This window comes from Echiichthys vipera (genome assembly GCF_963691815.1).
Source record: "Echiichthys vipera genome assembly, chromosome: 3".
NCBI lineage: Eukaryota > Metazoa > Chordata > Actinopteri > Perciformes > Trachinidae > Echiichthys > Echiichthys vipera.
The window spans coordinates 17,522,304-17,546,418 of NC_139828.1; positions in this window are offsets into that span (position 1 = coordinate 17,522,304).

Genomic DNA, 24,115 nt, shown 5'->3' on the forward strand with positions numbered 1-24,115 from the left:
CTTTCCTCTCCTGACAAAAAAAGTAATCCTTTCTTCTGAATGCTTTACACTCATCACACACACCCACCCACCCACCCACACACACACACACACACACACACACACACACACACACACACACACAGACACACACACACATTCAGGCTGCTCCAAATGACAGCCACACATACCACACTTTTAAGTAAAAAATCAAACAAAAGGAGATGAGTATAGCATGATGAATAGCTGTATCATCAGTCTTATTAATTATCAACAACTTTAACAACATTTGGCACGATTCGCCACAAATGGAAATCAGCATAAGGCTCCAGACAGTGGAAATTGTATGTTGATAATGAAACATTCTCAATCAATCTCACGTCAACTCCGGACTGCCAATTGATTCAAACATCCATCTCATCTGAATTTAATTTAGGGTTTCATTCCAAAAAATGATTAACACTATGATAAAATGCAAAGTCAATCAAAGTCAATTTTTGCTTTCTTGTTCTTTTTCAGCTCCAGTAAAATGAACGCCGCCATTTTCTGTAAACATTGTAACCCACAAATGTTTTGCTTTCAGGCATAATGGGATTGTGTGCCATCAAAAGAAAGAAACATGAAATAAAGGCCTTTTTGAAATGCCAAAATGAAAGAAGATAGAATCTCGCCATTCTGTTTTTTTTTTTTCCCCCAAACTTGGTTTCTGACTAGAGCCCCAAGTAAGCTTCAAAACAAAGAACCCCATTGATTGTTGAGACAGGAGCTGCAGAGTCGCTAAAAATGTCAAAACTCCCAAATAGCTGTCACTCAGCAAAACATTATCAGGTCTATGCGACAGTGACGACATTCTGCTAACATGCATGTTTTCTGGTCTCTCTTTGAGCACTGAACCCTTGTACACCAAGATGAAAAGGGCTCTTGGAGCAGTTGTGTTTTTGCCTGGTGTTACATTACCAGAAAACGTTTTTCTTGCTATCCTTTCAATCATGGTGTATTATTGAAGTGTCAAACTCATTGCAGCTCTGTTTTCCCATCTGTAATGATATTTTACCTTCTGAAATTCAGCTTGACTTTGGGAAGTCGCATGAAATTGTCACACCTAGTCGCACCTGCCACATCTCATTGTGCTTTCCTTTATTCTTGAGATGAATCATTTGGAGTATGTGTTATTTTGTTTGAGAGTAAATTACATTGTTGATTGAGGAAGCGAGACAATGAAAAAGGATAAAAACCCTGGAAGAAAACATTCTCATTTCCAGGACTGTAACCCAGTGTCAATTGTGTTGGTTTTACGTTGTATTTGGGTCTTAATCTTTGATATTTGGCAATTGGGGTGATGAATGACAACTGCTTTTTTTCTTGTCCTGCTATTGTTTCCCTCACAAGAGACAGTGATGTGTCTTTCACTAAAGCACCTCTACCTAAATTATCCTGCCAATTCTACCTACAAGTTGGATGTGAATGATACTGGCACACTGGTCTGTTATTCATTCATTTACCTGAGTATGCATCCGTTTATCTATCCTTGAACACACCCATCCATGCATCTCGAGTAAGCTGTTTTGTCCATTTTCACAACAGACCATTTCTTTAGTTTTTATGGAGGCGGAGAGAAGCTCTGTCTGTACCCCATCTTTGAACTGCTGTACCCATGCCAGCTTATTCCTAGGCAGTAAAATGGCACCAGTTCACAGACATATTGTCTGAATCCTGCCATCGGAGTTGGGATGGCAGCTTTAGGCATGTCAGGCCTTCGGGCATTGGGATTCGGTTTCCCCAGACCCCCTTCAGACCCCCTTGTTAAAGGATTAGCTCGCACTCTGATCATCTAGAACACAAAAATGTTCCTCCTCTTTTCTCCATTGCCACTGCACACTCACATTCCTTTGTACTTCTTTCACGCCTGGTGAAATTTTGCTAAATGTGTGGCAGCAATCTTACTATATTCCCTGTTCCCCTACCCTGCATTTTCTCTCTCTCTCTCTCTTTACCCTTTCCGCCTTCCCAAATCTGCCTTCTCTCTCTCTTTCTCCATGACTTCCTCCTCTCTTCTTCAACCGTGTGTTGATGAGCCTCAGCACTGTTTTTTTTTTTTTTTTTTCTGAGGAAGGAAGAGGGATTATGTTAAGCCCTAACTCGGGGAGACCAGCCTTATCTTGCCTGTAGCAGCTCCATGCACCAGAGAAAAACAGGCTGGAAGAGAGCACAGCTACAAGCCGGGGGATGACAGGGGAGGAGACAAAGATGGGCATGGCAAGTAATATAGAACACATCCATGTTTTCTTACACTGTTGGCACATTTGGCCATTTCCAGCCATGGTTTTCCACCCACTTATAGTACAATTGCTTTTCCAGCATTTGCATATAACAGGATCACTATCTAATTGATTTCTTCTTCTTGAAGCCTGTAAATTAAGTTGCTCCAATCACATACAAGATGTTAATATTCTGCAGTGGAATAACAGTGTTCCCCAGGTAACTTAGACTCTTCGTCCCCTCCAAACTACTCCTCACCAGGACACTCAATTGTGCCGGACCCTTTTCCAATCCCCCCTTTTAGCGAATCTTCAATTACTGCTGCATTATACTCAATTATGGTGAGTCTAATTAAAGTCCCATCCCCTGATCCATTTCCTGAATGAAACCTTCCCCCTCTGACCCAGTCCTGAGACAATGGGCCATGTTACAGCAAGGAACAAGGCCCCACTGTAAGCAGGCTGCTGGTCTATTCACCTGGCCTAATTGCCCTAACCCTATGGGGGACTGTGCTCCTGGGAAAGGCCCTGGCTCTGGGGGGCCTGCATTGAACTCAAATTACCTTACTGGTGCCGAGACAGGCATTTGCTCAAGGACCAATGGTAAAACAATGGCAGAAAGTGACATCAGCATTCAATTCCAGATGGAAAATATAATTTGCACAGGAGAGCGTGTGCAAGTGTGTTCATGTACCTAAATCTCTCACTGCCAGGATATAAGCCACTCAGATTTACAAAATTTATGGTGGCTTCAATTTGTAAAAGAGTAACAGATCACTCAGGGGGACGCCCATGCTGACATTAGCTAAGGATAGCGTTACCCTTTTGTTAGTGTTTGTTGTCTGGGTCCATTTACTTCAATTTCATCTAAAAGCTTTGCCAAGACAGCCAAAGCAACAGATTAGCTGGGACTTGTGGGGGCTCCATAAACCCGAGGACGACAGTAATATACCAACCAAGGACTTGGTCTTTCAAATACACAAGAAAATCAAGGCAACAAAAAAAAGTTTGTTTTTTTTAATTGATGAGACTTTAAGACCATGCTTTGTGTCTCACTAAAGCACGACCCTATGGACTCTTTAATTCCTTAAGGTATAACAATGCCATGGAATCTCATGGCAAACAGTTGTCCTTTTAATGTTGTGCATTACTGTGCTCTTTTTAGGAGAATAGTGCAACTCTGCAAAACTATTCTTTCATATTTGCAGTGACAAATAGAAAAGAGTGGGAGTAGAATGTTTTACTTATTTTGAATCAACACCAGGGTTACTATCGAGTAAGTTGGACCGTACAGTTTATAATGTGTTATATCTTATGTTACATTACAGAGCTGAAACTGTCTAAAATGCAAACTTGGAGTGACCCGAGTGGCCCTGGGGTTATTAGAAGGCCAGGGTGGGGTATCAGAGGGGGGAGGTAAAGGGCAACAAAGCCTCTTTCTTCACTCTTCCTCCTGATCCTATCACTCCATTCCTTGGCCATGGAGATGAAAGACTACTCTGTAATTGGAGAGGAGGGAGCAAGTGGAAGTAATGAGAAAGTAAAAAAAAAGGGAATAGCATAAAGAGTGCTTGAGCAGTCGGTAGGGGAGAGTGAAAGAGAAAATACTTTTGATTTCCTCAAATTAAGTGAAGAAAAACAGGCCAGCCCTGCTCCTCTATCAGGCCAGAGTTTGATTGACAATGTAGCAACGTGAGGCTCTCGGCTGTAATAACTTGCCTTTGTGAGGAGAACTCAACGCTTTGTCTTCCTTGTTGGTGGGGCCCAGGGTCCAGGGATCAGCCTTGACTTATTATGACTGGCTTTGTCCTTCAGGAGCTGTGGGAGGCTTGACTTGCCCTTTCGTCTGTCATCAGAATATGGATCCCATACTGGGGCCGTTCACCAGGCATGGGAATGCTGGAGTGACAGCCAAGGACAAGGCTAAAGCATGTAGTCTCCTCTAATTTTGGAATCAGCACCAAACCTATTATATTTAAATATTGTGTTATTTAAGAAACATCACCTTCATTTAATCACCATTGACTGGACAATAGTTTAATTGAAAAAGCCAACATCGACCCCATAAACTCATGTGATGGTTAACCCAGTAAACACATGTACGTGCAAACGTATTATGCTGTAGTTAAGGGAGGTTTGAAAGACCTCATTAAGACACCTGTGCATACATACGCAAATATAACATCCATAAAGATAAGTTTCTTTATTTTCACTACACTATGACTCAGCTGTGACCTGTCAACCTTTGCAATCTTTCAAGCACCCTACCAGTTAATCTTCTTTTTGGAACCATACTTTTGAAGTGAAACCTAAAAAGATTTTCTTTTCTTTTTTTTTCAAAACAGTGTAACATGCAGACATAACTGCAGTTATGTTAAATATTCAAATTGTTGTCCTCGCTGTTAAATGGCCACACAGTGGATTATTATACCTGGAAGATTTATTTGCGTATCCTACTGAAGTTTTTCAGCTGCTTGTCCATAAAGGGGACTGTCTTCCATTATCCGGTTGGAATTTTTAAGGAGGGACCTGGGTGCTTATCTCTGGCTCAAATCTGCAAAGCCGGGGTCTCCTGTTCCCTCACCCTGCCTTCATGAACTAGGGCAATAAAAGGGGCTGTTAACCCCACCCACCATACCAAGTGTAACACCTGGCCACGGCAGAGCCAAATATAGATTACGCTCTGTAATGTACAGTGTAATTCTTACCAATTTACAGTTTAATTTTGGAGGTGTACCTGCACATATGTGCCAATACACACATGTACAGTAGGGAAAGGGGAACGTTGTGAAGTTAGGGAATAAGAAGATAACAATATGGAATGATCAGTACAAATAATTACATGGGGAAGAGGTACACTTTACATTATGGGCCATAGTAAAGCATTACCGAAGAGTGCATCAAAGGGGACTGAAGACTTAGTGGGAATGCAGAGGAAGCTTAATACTGTGAAGGAAAAATGGAGGGAGGGTAAGTGAGATACAAGGGCATGGAGGCAGAGAAATTGAAGGTAGACAAAAGGAAGGAAGGTTATATAAAGGGTCGGAGAGGCAGTAGAGAGAGATGAATAAAACAAGTGTTAAGATTTCTTTTAAAGAATATGTGTGGGAGGATATGGTTGGGTTGAGGCATAGGTTAGGGATTCACAGATAAGGGGGGGGGGGGGGATTGTGAAAGGTTTTCAAAACACTGTAGCTTTTGGTAGTTTGTATAAGTAATAGTTGATATTAATTTTTCATACTTCTACCTTTTTATACCTTTCACATTTGACATACATTCACCCAAGCTCTGCCCCCTTATGACCATCATCATAAGGTATGTTTTTGTATGAGGTATGTATGAGAGTTGGGGGTTTCTTTACAATGTGAAGCACTTTGTGTTACAGTTCGAATATATATACAATGTGCTGTACAAATACATTCTGATTGCACTGCAGATGTGTTCCACTAAGCACAGTTATGAGACAGTGAAATGATCGTTTGGAAGTCAATCATAACACTGCTTTCACTACTGCTTCAATGTGTATATATGTATGTCACAGACATGAACAAAATGTAGATGTTTACATTTAATTCAACACTTTCTGTTTCTGTTTGATTTATTGTGGACAGAATTTGCCCCTTTTTCTGTTTAAAACAAACAATTATATTACTTATGGCCATTAGGCAAAACTCAATGTAGAAAGACAGGCAATGCTGCCGTAATAACCGCTACAGGTATGGACACCAGTTTCAGCTTGGTAGCTGCCATGCACTGTTCATGCAAGATGCGTGGCTCAGGGTCCTACTGTGCTGTGATTGGCTAGTACTCATTGCCTCAACGCATTCTTGTGATTGAATGCTATGCAGATATGAACTTACTAGCTTGGTAATTTTACCACGCTTTCACGTAAAACTGGTTACAGAAAATTCACCGAACAGCAGGTTGTTGGGCAGTGGAAGCGCCGCCCTCCGCCATACTCCCCATTGCTGGGAGGAGAGCGGACAGCCAGCAGCTCCAGAGAGCGGAGATGAACCTTAACCAATGTTGTGAACAGTCCAGGCAGAAGGATTTTGGGGAAAATGTGAAGGTAGCCTAAGTCAGAGGACTATGCCATGTTAACGTTTTATTTTCTAAACTACGTTTGGGAATCATCTCTCGCAAAATCCTTGAAATGCCAGGCTGAAGTGAAATGATTTGGCATGAACAGAATAATTTGCACAAACAGATGAAGAAAATGTTTTTAAATTACCATCACTCTGGTGCTAAAGCTACGGAAAGCATTTGGGTAACGTTAGCAGGCACAAAAACAGAAATTGTTACATTGTATGGGTAAAATACAGAATGAGAACCCATCATACTTTTTGATATACTAAAATTTATAATTTATCATGTACCTATCCATGGTTTCCACATTTTGGATATTTTACTTTCCAGCAGGGATTACTAAGAGATCTCTGCCACTTCATGGATTAAACATTGATTTTGACTTGAGATGTTTTCTGAAAAGTATTCCTATTTATTGGATATCAAGACAAAGTTGATCATGTTGTTTAGAGCTGATGATTTAACTAACTATATATCTGTTCGAAATATGTTCAATGTTTATGTATTTTTTTAATTTAAAATTTGTATATGTATATATATGTAGTATGTGATGGACTGCCGTTCTTGTTATTGTTTGTATAAAGTTTTTCCTGCTGAAGGCCTCTTGAATGATTTTTTCTTACCCTATGGTAAACCATGGTTATCCAATACCCATCAAATGTGTAAATAGTGTGTGGTCTGCCTTATTAAATCAGTGCATGTGTCTGATAGTGTAGTTAATGTAGATCTTGAAGAAGGCTGAAATGCTGTCCTACATTTCCCCCCCTGCTCTGTCTTTCTGTCTGTGAGTTGGTGGGCATGGCTATCTCCCTGCAGGTTGCACCAGGTGGAAATCATCATCACTGAGATTCACTTGTCGCCAGCTCCTGGCTCCTCGTGTTGCTTCTCCCATGTCCTTAGATTCTGTAGCTAACCCTTCCTTGTGTTCTTTTGTTGCAGTTTGCCTCGTTTGCTTGCATAAGTCCTTCCACCTGCCTTAGCCCCCCAGCCCCATGCACTGTATATCAGACTTTATTGCACATTAAATTATGTTTGACTTTGCGTTGTGTCTTGCATTTACATACTACCTCCCCTGATTTTAATACTTTAAATACCCACAACATAAATATGTGGAATACACACACATTACTGTGCATTGCTTTCCACTGTTATATGTACAACAAATCCATGAGAACAGCCTGAACAATAACAACATACACATACATACACAAGCAGGTACACAGCCTGTTTAGTCAAGGGTGTGCCCTCTTGACTTTGAAAGTGAAAAAAAAATCCACTCCCAACCTTTAAAGGAATTGGCTCCTTTCCACCTGGCCACCCCTTTTCATTTCATTTCCATTCAGTCATCTTCACATCCTATCAAGTTAAACGTTAAAATGTAATTACCTCTGAACTGGATGAACTATCAAGTGGAGGGGGTGTGGGGGACAGAGTTATAGGGACCCACTGAAAATAGCTAAGAGACACGACAGGTGTTTTCTCCTGGGCCAAACTGAAATGAACATGGAAATGAATGTTTGAAATGCATTCAGCAGGATGAGAGGAGAGAGAAAGGGAGTAGGGAGGTAGAGCGTGCATCTAAACAACGGAGGTAATTATTCCACGACTCTTTCACCTGTGACAAGGGGCTTAGGGGAGTGGGGGTGTTTCAAAGGGAGGCAGGGAGGGATGGGGTGGGCGGTTGCTGCTACCCAGAAAGCAATTGGCCCGAGACCTCTTGTGCTGTCCCTGCCGACTTTCACAATGACAAGCCTTTTACCTCTCTCTTTCTCTCACTCTCGCTTCCTCTAGCTCATGATGACTGTTCCCTTTATTCTGCCTTCACTCCTTTCTCTTTAGACAGTAAACAGTTGGGCCTTTCTCTCAGTCAAAGTTTTATTTTTCTCTATTTCCACATGGCTTTTGTGCTAACCAGAGCGTACCCCCTCAATCCAGGCAACAAGTAACTCACTGAGGGATGGAAATTAAAGGCCAATTGCACTGGAGTGGTTATTACATACTGTGAGGTATGCAATCTTGTAGCTTCAATCCCTCTGCACTTTTTTTTAAACAGCTCTGCAGCCTTGGTCTCTCTTTATGTGCATGGTTGCACAAGACTAAAAGCACAATATGGGAGAGGGAAAAGTAACAAACACTGATCAGTCTTTGCTGATGGGGTTAGAGTCAGTAGAGAAACACATCTATTTTCTTGAAGTGTCACAGATCAATAATGTTCTGTCCAGTCTTCTTTATGAAAGTTTTTTTCTTAAGAAATATAAGAGTAAGGGAATGAGGTAGGTGGAGAGAGTTATGGCCAAAAAGGTGACAGTGGTTTGAACTTGCGACCTATGACTCACGCTCCAGGCTATCTCATTCAGTTAGAGAGAAGACTGCAGTTGCAGTCCAAGTCACAGAGGCAGAGGATCTTCTTGCACTGTATGTGAACCTGAATTAAACATTTAGTTGAACCCAACTCTGTGTTACTCTGGGTGATGGTCTTGTTAGCCTGAACACAATTTTCTGTTTCACTTTGACTTAAAAAAAAATTTTTTTAAAAAAAGAACCCACTGAGAGGAGGAAAGCCTTGTGATGATTAAGAATTATATTATAAGGAAATGTCCGTCCGTAAATTTAATCAAGAGACGTAATGTGAAAAATCCTGTTATATAGATGCAAAGTGAATGTCTTAGAAGGGGTGTTTTTCTTTCATTAATATAAATGCTGAGGCTTACAATAAGTTGAGTGGATTCATTTTACTGAAATTGTTACCAGTACAGACTTAATACAATTTACCCTCAGTCCCTGTGCAGTGTTCCATGCAAAAATAAACCTGATTCTCAATCATGCCCAGAGAAGGGCTGCAGATGATGTCATGATGCCATTATCAGCCAATTACATTACAGGGCAATTGCCTCTGATATATTGGCTATTCAAAACAATCACCAACATCCACTGGGGCCATCAGGAGCAATGCAATAAGCCCTCCTTGCTAAACAAACGTACAATTTTACAGCCAGTGCATCTTTTGAATTTGGTTCTTAGTTTTTAAAAAGCCCTGAAAAACGGTATCCCAGTTCTTTGTTCATCTCAAGTAGAATGGCAATAAAGAACCCCTGAGAGTAAAATCTAGACTGGTTTTACAGCGAAATGTCCCTTTTCCTATTGCTGTTAATCCGAACAGTGGCTGGGCAGTTAATCAAACGCTGCAAGTTGGCGTGACTCTTAGGTCGTCGTGCATTATCCGCGTAAATTAAAGTGTCACCCTCGTGTGCAAAAACATCTTGTGTTACCGCTGTTGCCGCCATATAGAATATGGTAAAATAATATATGGCTGAAACCGAGACAGATGGACATACTGGGAGACAGATGAAAAGACGGGTGTGTGATCGAATGTCCGTGGTGATCTAAGAGTTTCTGAAAAAAAAAAAAAAAAACAGGCCGTGGTGAAATTCAAACCGAGACCAAAAGACAACCTCCTAGTTAGTCTGAGGAGAAAATATGAGCACATAAAACAGGAGATAGACACTGCTGCTGGTAGCAAAGAGTGATTTTTTCTCCTTTCTCCCTTTGCCTTCTGGGAACAGTTTCAGATACAGTGAACTAAAACTAAACCTACTGAATACTGAAGGCCTTTTACTCATGAGAAAGTCCACTATGTATCTGAAGAGTGTCAACGTAACTCTGTACCTACGTGAGTGTCGTGTCACTGTGTTTGTTTACATGTGTTCCCGTTGCATGACCAAATACAAAGTTTGGGAGCCTGTTTAACAAGACTTCAAAGTGACTGGGCGCTTGTTTAACATATGCGAATATTTTTCAGTGTTGCACACATCTGGATATACTCATTTCATCTGACAACTGTGTGAATAAAGCGAGCATGTGCGGTGTTTGGGTAAATATGACATTTCTACGCAAGTCTGTGAATTCCTGGCAATGTTTGGGTCTGGCTTTTTTCCATTCTTTTATCATGTTTGATGCTTTTAAGAACGCAAGGCCTCTGTGTGTGTGTGTGTGTGTGTGTGTGTGTGTGTGTGTGTGTGTGTGTGTGTGTGTGTGTGTGTGTGTGTGTGTGTGTGTGTGTGTTTGTGTGTTAATGTTTGTGTTCATATAATTCTGAGAATGTGGGTGGGAGGTTGACATGTTGGTCTGATGTATTGATATAAGCCTTTTAGTATCAGATAAAGACTAATCAGTGTTGCCTCTTGCCAATATGTGAGCATATGATTTATCTCAAACAGCTGTAAAACCTACCCACAGGGATATCATCCATTTTAAGTGTGAGCCAGAAAATGTTTCTGTGAAATTTCACCACTCTCCATTACAGTTACATATCATACATGGTGGAATTTGTAATATAACCAGGCACTGCACAACTGACTGATAATGATAACTGAATTTATGCATAAGATGCTCAGTTTAGCTCCATTGCAAATTTACATTCACAAGAATTTAATAAGTGCCAAAGAAAATCCAGACTCAGAAAAGTCAGTGTACTAAAAACTGTCTACAGAGCAGATTTCATATCCGGTGGTTATTTCTACTGTTATAAGTTTAGTTCTGTCTCACTTTTCTAGCTTGAAAAATGAGCAGCACATGCTAATATGTACATAAAAACTGTTGGATGGGAAATTAAAAAAAAATTCTCTATTCTCCGTTAAGTGGTTGCCAACCTATTTTCATTATTATGAGATCATTGTGTTAGTGTCCCACAGTGGTCTAAATACTGGTTCAGGGACTTTCCCCTCTTGGAATAAAAAAATAAGGAAATATTTAATATTTCTATTCATGGGATATAAATGATAACATTAAAAGGTATTTAATATTGATATAATCTGTTATCTGTGTCTTTCAGTAATGAGATTAAGCTTTAAAGGTCCATATCGCCCGAGTGTGCAGTTGGTCCGGTTCCTTCTCCTCAGAGATGGACAGTTCTTTTCATAGAAAAGGCTTTCTTAATGAACCTCCCGGAACCTGTGGAAATCTCAAAACTGCCTTGAACTTCACAGAGGGGCCGTCTGCTATCTCCCTGTGCCAGCAATTTCTCGCTGTGGTGCAGAGACCAGGGGAGAGAGAAGAGAGAAATAAGGAGCAGCTTCTGTTAAGAGGTTGAGTGGAGGGCGGGCAGCATACGACAGGACAGTGAAAGAAAGAGAGAAGAAAGAGAGAGAAGAAGAAGAAGAAGAAGAAGAAGAAGAAGAAGAAGAAGAAGAGCTGCAGGGCGCAAAACTGTGTGAGAGAGAAGATGACAGGATCAGAAGAAGAAGGAGGAGGGTTTGTTCTCTTCTCTCTCTATTGTCATGTCTCCCAAGAGCAAAAGAGGCTCCTGTCTAGCCAGAATGAGGACGCTCTAAATCCTGCTTTGCTTGTCTCGGCTGTGGCCAACACAACTGATTCATGGAGTTGGCCCAGACACAAAGAGGGCAAGCACACACAAGCAAGCAGACACAGGCAGACACGCTTCTTCACAGGCAGGTGCAAACATAAACCGACACCGAAGCACTGTACACACTCAGACATGATCATAGCCAGATGGTAACCTAAGATTTGGGAAAGTTTACCCAGATGGTTAAGGTAAGGCACTGACCTCGGATGGTTAAGGTTAGTATCAGTCGACAGGAAGCAAGGTTCTGTCACATCTAGGGTTACCATCTAGACATGAACCTCAGACATGTTTGGCATATGGGCTTTTACAAATAAATAGAAAACAGACAAACAGACAATCTCTTGAAAACTGAACAGATTGACACACAGGGTGTCAGTGTCTGACACTGCTGCTCCCGGCTATTCCAAAAATAAGAGGTGGAGCATGGATGGAGTTGTGGTGCATGAAACCTACAGTTACCAACTTTACAGTTATACTCTGTAAGATTTTTATCTATTTAATTGCCTTTTAAGTTACTATCTATCAAAGAGTGACTCAATACAATGGTGATTTATCATATGACCCACTAATGGTAGAGCTTCTACTTGCCTTTTTGCTGCGTATTCCAATATCTGTGTCTGTGGTGACATTCCCGGGCTAGATGTAAATAGGCCGTCATGTCAGTGGCACTGCTGACAGCCGTTGGTCTGTCGCACAAGATCGTCAATAACGGTTATACTACGTTCACTTGTAATCGGATATGGATAACTTTTTAACAAGGGACTTTATGGGAATGTACTCTTTTCTTATCAGCCTCAAGTGGCCACTCAATGAACTGCTTGATGAAGTTTTAGGCTGTTTTGTGTTAGATTATTTTCTTAGAGCTTGAGATTGCCACTTAGGATCCACTCGCTTTGGAGTCAGTCTCAAGTAACTGTTCAAGGAAATGCAGTTTTTGGCACATTCATGTTGGCTTCACCTTTCAGCACCAGCAGTTGCGGCTTATTTCACACATAAGCTGACACAGTATAGAAACAGAACACCCCACACACACACACACACACACACACATATATGCAAATCCACAGGAGGCCAGTATATATGTGCACAACAGCAGATGCACAATAATTTACGTACTTGCCAAGCAGGAAATTACACACACACACACACACACACACACACACACACACACACACAAACACACACACACACACACACACACACAGCCAGGTGTGTGAATCAAAACTCATCTGATTCCATTAGGCTGATAGGTTCGATGGCACTGATTACCTCTGATTGGGTATCACAACATTGGCAATGGGGAAGAACAACTGCTTCCCCTTGACACACAACGTTGCCGACCATTCAATCGCAATTCTATCCACCATATTAGCAGATTAGCAGACAAGCTGACCTCAGAGTGGAACAGAGCCAAGACAGAGCCCAGGCGAGTTATGAGGCAGGTGTTATAACTCCACCCCACTCTCCTCAACCCCCTGTGCACTCTCCACCCACACACTCTGCCTGGGCTGCTGGCTTACAGCTGCAGCAATAGTGCACCATGCGTTAACTCATAAATGATACATGGCAGAGGGCCCCCAAGTCCCTTTATCAGCTACCAGTGATGTGAGATGACGGCACAGTGTATGTTAAAAAAAATGGAAATAGAGAGGAGGAGGGAATTACCTTTATCAAACACCCAAACACACACAGACACACAGACACACACACACACACACACACACACACACACACACACACACACACACACACACACACACTCACACCCCAGCATTTACTGTGCTGTGATGAATATTCCAAAATCAGGCTGCTTTGTTTTCGAGAGCTCTGCAGTTGATGGTGGTGGCCATGGTGTGTTGTGCCCAGTATGTGACTGTGATGCCTCTGGCAGACGCTTTACAGTTGTTCATCTGCACATTTCCAATGATTACACGGTATAACAAATACCTTTGCTCCACTGTTACATTTTAGCGGCAACAGCGACACAGGAACTGTTTTCACCTTGTGAGTCTGTATGTGAGTTTGTGTCATCATGGCAAAATGAGGTCCTGAAGATCCTTACTGTAGGGGGAACTACCACAGAGGCGGTTTTGAGTATTTCGCCAGGTGTTTATATGTCTCTCTGTGGCCAGATTTTGTCACCGTGATAGTGTTGCAAACGTGTAAGACACAATTACAAAATGTTACAGTTGTGAAATTGAGATCAAAATGAAGGCCAAGTTTGAAAATGAGTGCAATCTGAGCAAGGGTGTAAGAACAGGAGGAGTAGGAAGTATGGAAGGGGTGATTGCCCCCACCCACTTTATTCCCCTGACTCGATTGGGCATCAACAGCTAGTGTGATCCCATCACAAAATGGTCTCTCTATTTTTCTTTTTTATGTCACCACAGCAAACTTGCTAAATTGCATTTTTTGTCGGCATCTATGGCTCTGGAGTTAGAGAGAGTCATCTACTAATCAAAAGCAGCATGGGCATAAGGCAGTCATCTCCCTTGCCTTTCCAGTCCGCATGCCGAAGTGTCCTTGGGTAAGACACTTAACACCATCACTGTACTGCCCTGGTGATTATTATATTGGCATAAATCGTCTCTTTTGTCTACATTATCATCTTGTCACCATCATGCCATCATCATCAAGCCGTGTACAAAAACACTTCTCAACATAACATTCTGGGCACCTATAGGCAGTGACATGAACTAATGCCTAAGCAGCTGGCATGACTATGAATGGGTTTTTATATCTCAGTTTGATAATGCCTCCCATTCACAATCCTCCTGTCCTATCTTTCAACGCCTTTCTTCTCGTATGTCCATCTCATCTTCCCTAACCACCTTAGGGTGTACCCAGGAATGTGACACACTGCCAAGACAAGCGGACAAACAGACTAAGTGGGTGTACAGTTGTCAGTGTCCCGACAAGTGATGGATGGGTGGGGTTTGTCCCATGCAATTCCTACTTTTTCAGTTCGCTAAACAATGTGATGACCATGAGCGGCATTGAATGGGCAGACGTGTTCTATGTGTAGAACCTTATCAAACATTTTCGTTATTGACTTCAGGTATATTGCCTCATTTTTGTCTTGACATGGCTGAACTTCATGCTTTTCTTTATGTAGAGTAGATGAAAACTACCCGAGCAGAGACATACACGCGCACGCACACACGCGCACATGCACGCACACACACACTCACAAACACACACAAACACACACACACACACACACACACACACACACACACACACACACACACACACACACACACACACACACACACACACACACACACACACACACACACACACACACACACACACACACACACACAGAGGGAACTGGCTGCAGTTCTGCCTAAACACTGGCACTGCTCCCTGCTTTATGTTCATCAGGAGACTCTGTAAATCACTGAGAGTCAAGGCAAAGCAGCCAGAGGAAAACATTTTCTCCACAAAATATGATCCAGTGTCACCAAAATTAGTTGTAAATGCGTAATGCACTTTTTCTGGAAGATGTGACCCGCTTGCCAAAGGTACATATTGCAAGAACAGGCATTCGGGTCAAAGACTGAGAAGGACAGAGGCACCATTCTACCTATGATAAACCAGTCTAGCTTTAAAATGATTTTGAAGCTGTTATTTTAAGGTAAAATAGTTAGTGTTGCTTTAATTTATGCCCCAAGCTACTAAAACAACTCACAGAGGTATTAGAAACCTTGATATATGGTGAGTCTTATGTGATAAGTGAGATTATGGTAGAGTTCTTCCATTAAGAGAGCTGCAATTGAGTGGATTTTGATGTTTTCCTTGTGTTTCCCAGGTTTCGTTGGAAGCCAGTAAAGTCAAGTAATTAAGCGCTCTCTGATTAATTAAGCGACAATCTATTTTCATTCTTTCCCGTAACACCACAACAATGTGTTGAGATTCCCCAAGTGAAACGGCTGAAAGAGAAAATAACATAATGAACTGGTGCAATTTACTATGGGAGTGTCTGCGAGGAAACACAGATTTAAATGGCTTCTCTTCTCTATTAATATTCATTGCATTTTCATAAAGGGTGCCTTAATTAACAGACTTTTCTCCCCATTAACTAAGGCTGCTTCATATTCTGAAAGGCACCAAGACTCAAAATATGTACGCAAACACTTTAATTCCCTCTAAGATAAATAATGTTTAAAACTGAATACAGTGCTTACTGTTTATACCGTTTGAGATCATACAGTATTCACTGTCCCTGTGCACTCCTCATGCCATAAAAAAAGATTAGTAAAAATGACTTTGAGACAAAGATTAATTGTCATGATTGGCTCTCATTGAGCACCTATAACAGCCTTCAACCATCATATTCTTCGCTCCATTCAATAAACCTTGTTTCAAGTTGGGCTGGTCTCCTAAATTATCTGATTCTCCCTCTTTCCACAGCCATGGGGACTGAGATCCACGGGGTACTATTAAAATACATTTCAAAAGAATATTGGAACCTCTAAGCAGAGTCTCATATCACACACAAAAATGTGATATACTCCCTCGCCGAAAGGAAAGCAGAGGGATGTAACATGAAAGAGAGACAGGGGCTGTATTTCACGTCCTGTGGCTACCATCTATTAAATTTCTATTGTCAAGAGCTAACAAGGGATCTGAGTCAAGTTTAATAGAATGTGTGTGATTGATACCTGTTTCAATGATAAAAAGGAAACCATGGTACAGGTGATAGTTCTTTATGATATGGTTGCAGTAGAGCAAACATGCGATGTCCATTTCTTGCAGGCATTTAAGGAAATAATAGTGTAATTGTATCAAAATTAATATGAATACATATTCAATGTTAAAAATAATAGTATGGCACAATATTAAAATAAATAATGTACTTCAGTAAACAGTATGTAACAGATGATTGCCAAATTGTTTACAAAATTCTGGAGTTGGTGTAGGTATCATAATATCTGTACGTTACTGTTTATTTGGCAGATACTGTGTCTTTCATTATAATTGGCCCCTTCAGTTCCTCTTCTACCCTGTCCCCGATAAAGCCATTTCTTTATAAAGGATGTCATGTCAGCGTCACGCTCGTGGGTCGACAGTGTTTATCTGACAATGAAGCGTATGACTGTACCAGTTCAAATTTGCAAATTTCAAAGTGTCCAGCAGCAGGGCAGACAATGATAGACAAGGAAAATGTTGTAGGTTACAATTTGTCCATGAATAATTACTGCAGCTCAAGTGTCTTGCCCCCCAGCTGCTGAAGGAGGAGTCAGCTCCACCTATGATGCTAAATGTACATATATTTATTCAGCCTTTTTATTGGGAATCGACCTCACGTTTACATGTGTATTGTTGAAAAAAATTAACTTGAAGTGTAAATATAAATGCTCCAGGTCACGTTTATGCCCATGAGACGCCTGACGGAGCTGATGCAGACAGCTGAAAAGATCAAAATGAGCAAGCATTTCGGATGCATGAGAAGTGCAAATGAAAAATGCTTCTGAGATGCATGTGGTCTAGACACCAGGTTAGTCAAGGCTTCTTTTTTTTAATGCTTATCTCTCTCTGCCTCATCCTTCTGGTCTCTTCTCTTCTTTTCCCCAGCTTTGACAACAGCTTTTGGGGTATTTATTATGTGCAAAGGCTCCTAGAATCCAATTTTACTCATTTGATAAAACTGTAAGAACCCATCCCCTCAGTTTTCTCCATTTGACCTTTTCTTATAAGAGTCCCTCTGTGTTGGCTCCTGGTGACTCCTCAGTCTGGACCCATCGCTGCCAGTTTCACGGATCACAGCGTCTTGACAGACATGAAAAAAACAACACTATGAGATGAAGCGCGCTGCTACTGGCATTACAATGAAATGAAGTGAACCGAGACGGCTGGCCATAACTCGCCCTAACGACAGAATCACTTATTTAGATGTCACTAATTAGAAACACTACTTGTAATGGTGGGGAACTGTGATCTGCCCATTGTTTTGAATGATAATGGTGCAGAGCTTTATAATCATGCACAGAAAGCTAATAGCTGATAAAGCAAAAGTAATTTTATGCTGACCACATGTCAAGGCTAAAGCTACAAAAATGTATTATAGCTCATCACCAAAAACCTCTGTCAATCAATTCAGCTTCAGAAAATTCACTCCTCTGGAGTTGTACTCTCCTCAATAACTCCACCACTACATAGGCCCCTTAAGATTAGAAAAGAAAGTGGATGCAGTGAAGCATCTCAGGGGCAGGAAGCCTTGGGCTGGGCAGAAATCCCAGCCTGGATTCTCCAAAGCCCGCTGGCCATGAAAGATGTCGGCTGCCTTTAAAGATGCCCGCGCTGAGCTGATGGGGCCTGACACGGGTTGGCTGCTGACCGCCTCCCCGACAACCGCTAACCTCCAAGAACCCAGTTGGGTAAGGGTGCCTCATTTTGAGCCAATATGGCTGACGTGTGAAAGGAGCCAGATGCCTTAGCAGAAAGAACCGTGACACTGCTGAACGGGGCCTGATCCATTCACATGGGGGGGGGGGGGGTGGGGGGGGGCAGGAGGGGATTGCCGGGGGCAGCCAAGATCCCAGGTGACAGGCGGCTGGGACAATGTCCCAGTTGTGAGTTCATAAAAGACGATGGGTTGTTTTGTGGCTGCTGCCGACCCCAGGACATGAATGTAATTAGAGCACAGTTGAAAGGTCAGGGTTGTACTTTTAAGTGCCACTGAACACTGTAAGGGCCTAATGTACCACTGAGGAAAAGATTGACTGGTGCCCCATCCACCCTCTCACCCGTCACAGCAGGGCAACCGACAAGTGTGCAGAAGTCTTTGTTGGCCTGTCAAAACACTGGTTGAGAAGAAAAATATTTATGTTGAAAACATGCCTTTGAAGGTGTAAATGAAAACTGATAATATTTTAATTAGAAAGTTCTCATTTTATATGCAACACAATCATCATCATTGGCAACGTAATTAATTATTCTAACATGAGAACGGTACCTTATCAGTCCCATAACATGAAACACACACAGATGTAAGTGTTTTAATGTAAAGTATATTACTCTCCAATCTATTTGTTGTGTACAGTATGTGCTTAAATAATGAAACAGCTCAGGTTGCTACAAAACATGTTGCAATTGAGCCTCTATGCCATGCATTTCTTATGGTAAATTGACCAAAACAACAATAAAACACACATCCTCTGATTGCTGGTGCAGTGATGCTACTTAAGTTCTTTAACGCCTGCTATAACTTTGAAACAATAAATTGAGAAACGTGATAAGCACACTGGGATTGTTATGTTCATGACAGTTTTTGTAAAAACCTATGGCAGCTTGACATGTAAACAATGCACATTTTATCTCTTGGATGTTTTCCTATCATCAACACAGTCTGTTGCTGGACCCTGCCAGACAAGCAGCTCTGCTCTCTTTCATCTATAATGCACCAGATTTTTCCTGTACTGTAGATCCATCTGGTCTGCAGAGGGATTGGGCAGGACTGTATTGGCTTTAACTCTGCTGGAGCAACAACTGTGATAGTGGTTAGTCTGCTCGCTCATCAAGTCCTTTATCGTGGAGGTAACCTTAGAGGCGCCTGTGAAAACGATCAGTCATGTTCTTTGACGTGAGGCTTATTGTCACCACGGGAAGAGAGGTGTAGCTCTACTGGAAAGATTTTCATTGACTGTAACAATTCGGATCCTGCAGTGTACAGCTTGACCCCGATAACCAATTGTGAATACTCATAAGTCTTGCTCAATGGTACCGGCCCCTCTGAGGAGTATGTTACGATGTGTGTGTGTGTGTGTGTGTGTGTCTGTGTGTATGTGTGTTTTCACCTTCCGTCTTTTCCTGAGGCTATATTGAATTATGTCTCTGTCAGGTCCCTAAGCCCCCTATATTTCCTCTACTGTGCAGCAGCTCTAGATTCAGTATCAAATTCTCTGCATGCTGGCACTTTGTGCATCCCCCTGGCCCCTCAGATCTTTATCCTAGCATCCCCTTCCCTGGCCTGTGGACAATGCTGAATTCATGCTAGGGTCAGGTTTTAAAGGATTTTACCACAGATAGAACATGCAGAGAGCTGCATGGACCCTGCACACATAATCAATCAAGATTTAAAAGTGCTAGGGGCCTGATTGTTTCACTGCCCCACCCTAGCTTAGAAGGGTCCCATAGTATGCTGAGGCCAAAAACCGAAAGGTGTACTTAACAATTAGTTCCATGCTCAGTTAGCTTATTTAAAAACAATGAGAACAATAGTGATTAGCTGTAGTTACGGGGATGGCTAATTAGTCCTGTAAATGTATATAGTTCCCATCATGCCCTGAGAAATTGGATTTTGAATCACACGGTCGATCAGATGGACCACAGACACTGGTGAATGAAAGTAGATAGAATGACGATTGAGATCCAAAGTCTTGCATTGCTCCATGGACCCCTGTATGAATCACCAATGGCAAAATAGCAGGGAAAATGGGCCCGATTGCTCCATTTTCTCAAATGAGGCAATTAGTAGGGCAGTCTGAATAGAGATCAGGCTCAGCCTCACTGTGCCATGAGGAAATGAGCGAGGCACAGAGAATGAGCGAAAAAGAGAGACACAGGGCTCTTTTCACCTCCATTGATTCCTTTTAGCCCAGAAGCATCAAGAGGCTTTTGCAAAAATTGATCAGAGAAGGGAGCCACCTTTGATATTGATAAAGATAAACTGGGAGACTCCCCAACACAAAAAGAACTCAACATGGGAAGATGGCTGGAGCTGTGAAGACAATCTGGCTGCCAATGCAGCCGCATAGCCAAATAGGGAACAGGCTCGCGAGAGGCAAGGGCTTCAGAACAGACAGTGTCCTTTGGGGAGTTTGCTTTTACTGCAAGGTCAGTCTCTCAAGTGCTTGATAAAAATGAACAAATCAAAGCGTTACATCTGAGGGCTATATCTGAGAAGAAAAAAGTGTCTCTGCAGTCCAGGCTGACAAGATGAATCATCGGAGATGTAGGAGCTCCAATTAATGCTGCTATTAACAGAGGACATATTTTAAAACTACAAACAAAAGTAAGCATGCCTGAAATTTCATTCACATCAAACAGAATCAATATCCTGTTGGAAAGAACAGGATGTGGAGTCATAGCTACTAAACGCTGCATTAAGAGTTGTTTTTCAAACACAAACATTGATTGATTATGATGTAATGTAATATTGTAGTTTTGCTATCAATCAAGTTCTATTATATGCAAGTTAGGGGTAAATAATGTTCTTCATTTTTTGTTAAGGATTTAATGTTTTCATTGATGGCTTTGGCTGTTGACAAGACAGACATCACACTTCTTGTTCAATTTTGTTAATCTGCCTTTATTGGCAGACTTGGACATAGGTCAACTTCTATTTGAAAATGTCCACATCGTTGTCCAAATATTATGAATATCTTTGTATCTAGAACAAATAATGGAGTAGAGGTTTTGGACTGATTATGAAAAGGTCATTATTTACATTCATTTCTACATGAAACCCTCTTCAGGCAGATATATACTGCAGCTACATCTGGAGGCCTGCTGGTATCTTTCAGTGAAGCTTCACTGAATCAGTCACTGACAGCTCATAGTATGTGCTCTCAGAGCCATGGCCATAGTAAATTAGACAAAAGCAGATTAATGTAGTCATAACCTTGCCTAAAGTCAGTTGTCTGATCAGAAGTATCATTTTATGGATCCCTTTTGTGAGTCTGTCTTCGAAAAAGACATTTGGTTCGGAATAATGGAAAAAGAAAACATACATGTGCCGAACACAGGGGTCATTTCAAGACTGCAGAGGGCATCAGGAGTGATACAACCCAGTGAGGAAAGTTGCTCAAGCGAGTCCAGCCTGTCGTGACTGCAGATGGGCCAATTAGGAGATGATGAAAAGCTGAGTATGTCCACCTAAACTGTGTATTTGTATCTGACTGGATTTTCTTTGAGATAAGAGAACACCTTCTATCCAATTTGACATCACAGTAAATACCCAGCATGCACAGAAGCTGGAGAGTTAAAGTGGCAGACAGGACTTTGCCAGACTTTGTTGAAAAAACACCTAAATTCAAATCCAGAGAGTTGATACACGATATCCAATCAGGTCTGGGAAGTATATTGAATGTAGGGCATTCCAGTCTGTATTAAGTATATGTTAGTCTTTTCCTGAGCAATAAATTTTGAGGTAAATTGGAGGAGCTCGAATAGCAAGGACTCTTCAGGGTAGACTGACAACATGTCTGGCTCATAATGACCCATGAAAGCACTCTGACATTGGTAATAGCTGGATACTGACGAGCGGGAAACAGTGCTTGGGAGTTTGAGAGAAAGCGGTTCAACCCCCCCCCCCCCTTGTCTTCTTTTTCCCCCTCTACAAGGGTTTTTTTTTCATCTGGCAGGCCATCTTTCTCTCTCCATTTTCCCTATCTCTGACCTTCTAGAGCATCCTGCTATTTTTCATTTCTCCAACCAGCATGGCGGGTTTTTTTTGTGGAGAAACAATATGGGAAGTGTTTCTGCACTTCATAAATCATTGTCTATGTTGTCTCATTTGTTATCCCTTTAGGTTTAGGGTGTTCCCTCTTTCTATGTGGGCAGACTAAGACCTGATCTCTGGAGGCCTCTTGGAGCTGGAGGTAACCCCTTCTGTAGTTTCCTGTAGGGTTACAGCATGCATGGCACTGAGCCATGAGAAACCTCCATGGCCTTTTAACATATCCAGTCAAATATGATAGAATATGAGGACTAGATTGAAAGTAATAGGTGGCTGATTTGTCTTTTGACCTTCTAACTATTTATTCAATATACAGTATACCCACAATGCGGTGGTAACCATTCTTTGACTGGTATACTAACTGGACTTGGATTACATTAACAATGGTCTCTTTTTCTTGCCCTAGCATTTTCCTAGAACATGAAACAACATTTTCTCTGAAACCAGAGGCACATTTGAATATAGTTGAAACAGTTGACATTTATTGACAAATAATCAATCCAATGATCTCAGACCTCATATCACAGATGCATACATGTCTGTGCATGTAGTGCACGTCTCACAAAATATTTTACCACACATTGAAAGCCTTAAAAGAGGTCTAGAATGTATTATGATGAACAAACCAGATGAAGCCTGTATTATGTTGCTCTAAATACACATAATGTTAGATGTGTATATTTATGGGTGCTATATTGCATGCAGATCTTAACCTCGGAACAGTTTGTCATATTGAAATATTACAGGATCAGAAAAGAAAACCCCCACTGTTAACAATGACACATACTGTGTACATCACATCACGTTTGCAAAAATAGGCAAAGGCATATTTTAAGTGTAACTGTTCATGAACAATCATAGTGCTTAGAGTAAAAGTCCAGATTGCTTTCCTTTCAGTTACTGCCAGTTCCTTGCAAGTCACTTACTGTAATAAATCAAATCATCACTTCTCACACATTTATTCCATTTTGACAATTTTCTTCCCACTACAACCTCACAATGTTTGTTTAACTTTACCATTAAGACGAGACGGATTGCCAAATGATGAATTCTCAATTGAGACTGTATTGGATTTATTTCCAGGGATGCCACACAGGACTTTCTCACACCCCAGGACCTTGGAGGGCTGTCCAGTCATGGCGCTTGGCTGAGCCAGGCGTCTCCTCCCCTCCCTGAGTTTGTCTGTCTGTAGTCAGTCCAGGACCACAGCCTGTCAATACTGACAGAGACCCCACTGGTTAAAGGCTGGTGGGACCCCACACATATGTCCGTGTTTGTGTGTGTATGAATACATAATGTTTTCGTAGCCAAGTTTTATTTCAGGACAGGAAAGAAGATAAATGTTTCAGGCACTGACAGTCATATTCATTATGGTAGTTTCATGCACGTACATTATTTATACGTTTTAACATTTGCTGCCCTAAAACATCCAATAGGAGATCACAAATAAAATCCCTTGTAAAGCAGTTTGCTTGGATTTAACAGAGGAACAATTAGGTGGGTGAAAGACAGCGTGCTTAAAAAACACAAGGATCTTCAGAAACTGAAATGTACCAAACAAAAAAACAAAACAAAGAAAAGCCACACTGTAATTGACAGGTAATAAACTGTGCATTTTAAAAATATGCTCATTAAGTACTAAAATTGCCAGCAGAAATCACTAAAATAGTCTGGTGTATGTTGTACTAGTCTTGGGTTGTCCATAAGACTGAGATGAGTAAACTTTCTTCCCTGAAGCCCCCGCCGGTGGGGGTTATCAGGCAGTATAACAACATCCCTCTCTGCAGCAACATGTAGCTTGCATACAGACACACATGCTGCATACCCACAGAAAGCTAAGAATCTCTTCTACACGCTCATATAAACCATTTGTATAACCAACAAACACAGTTACAACACCGAGCGATCAAACAATGCGAGGCAAAAACACAGAAATATGAGCGGCACAGACAAATAAAGCTGGCG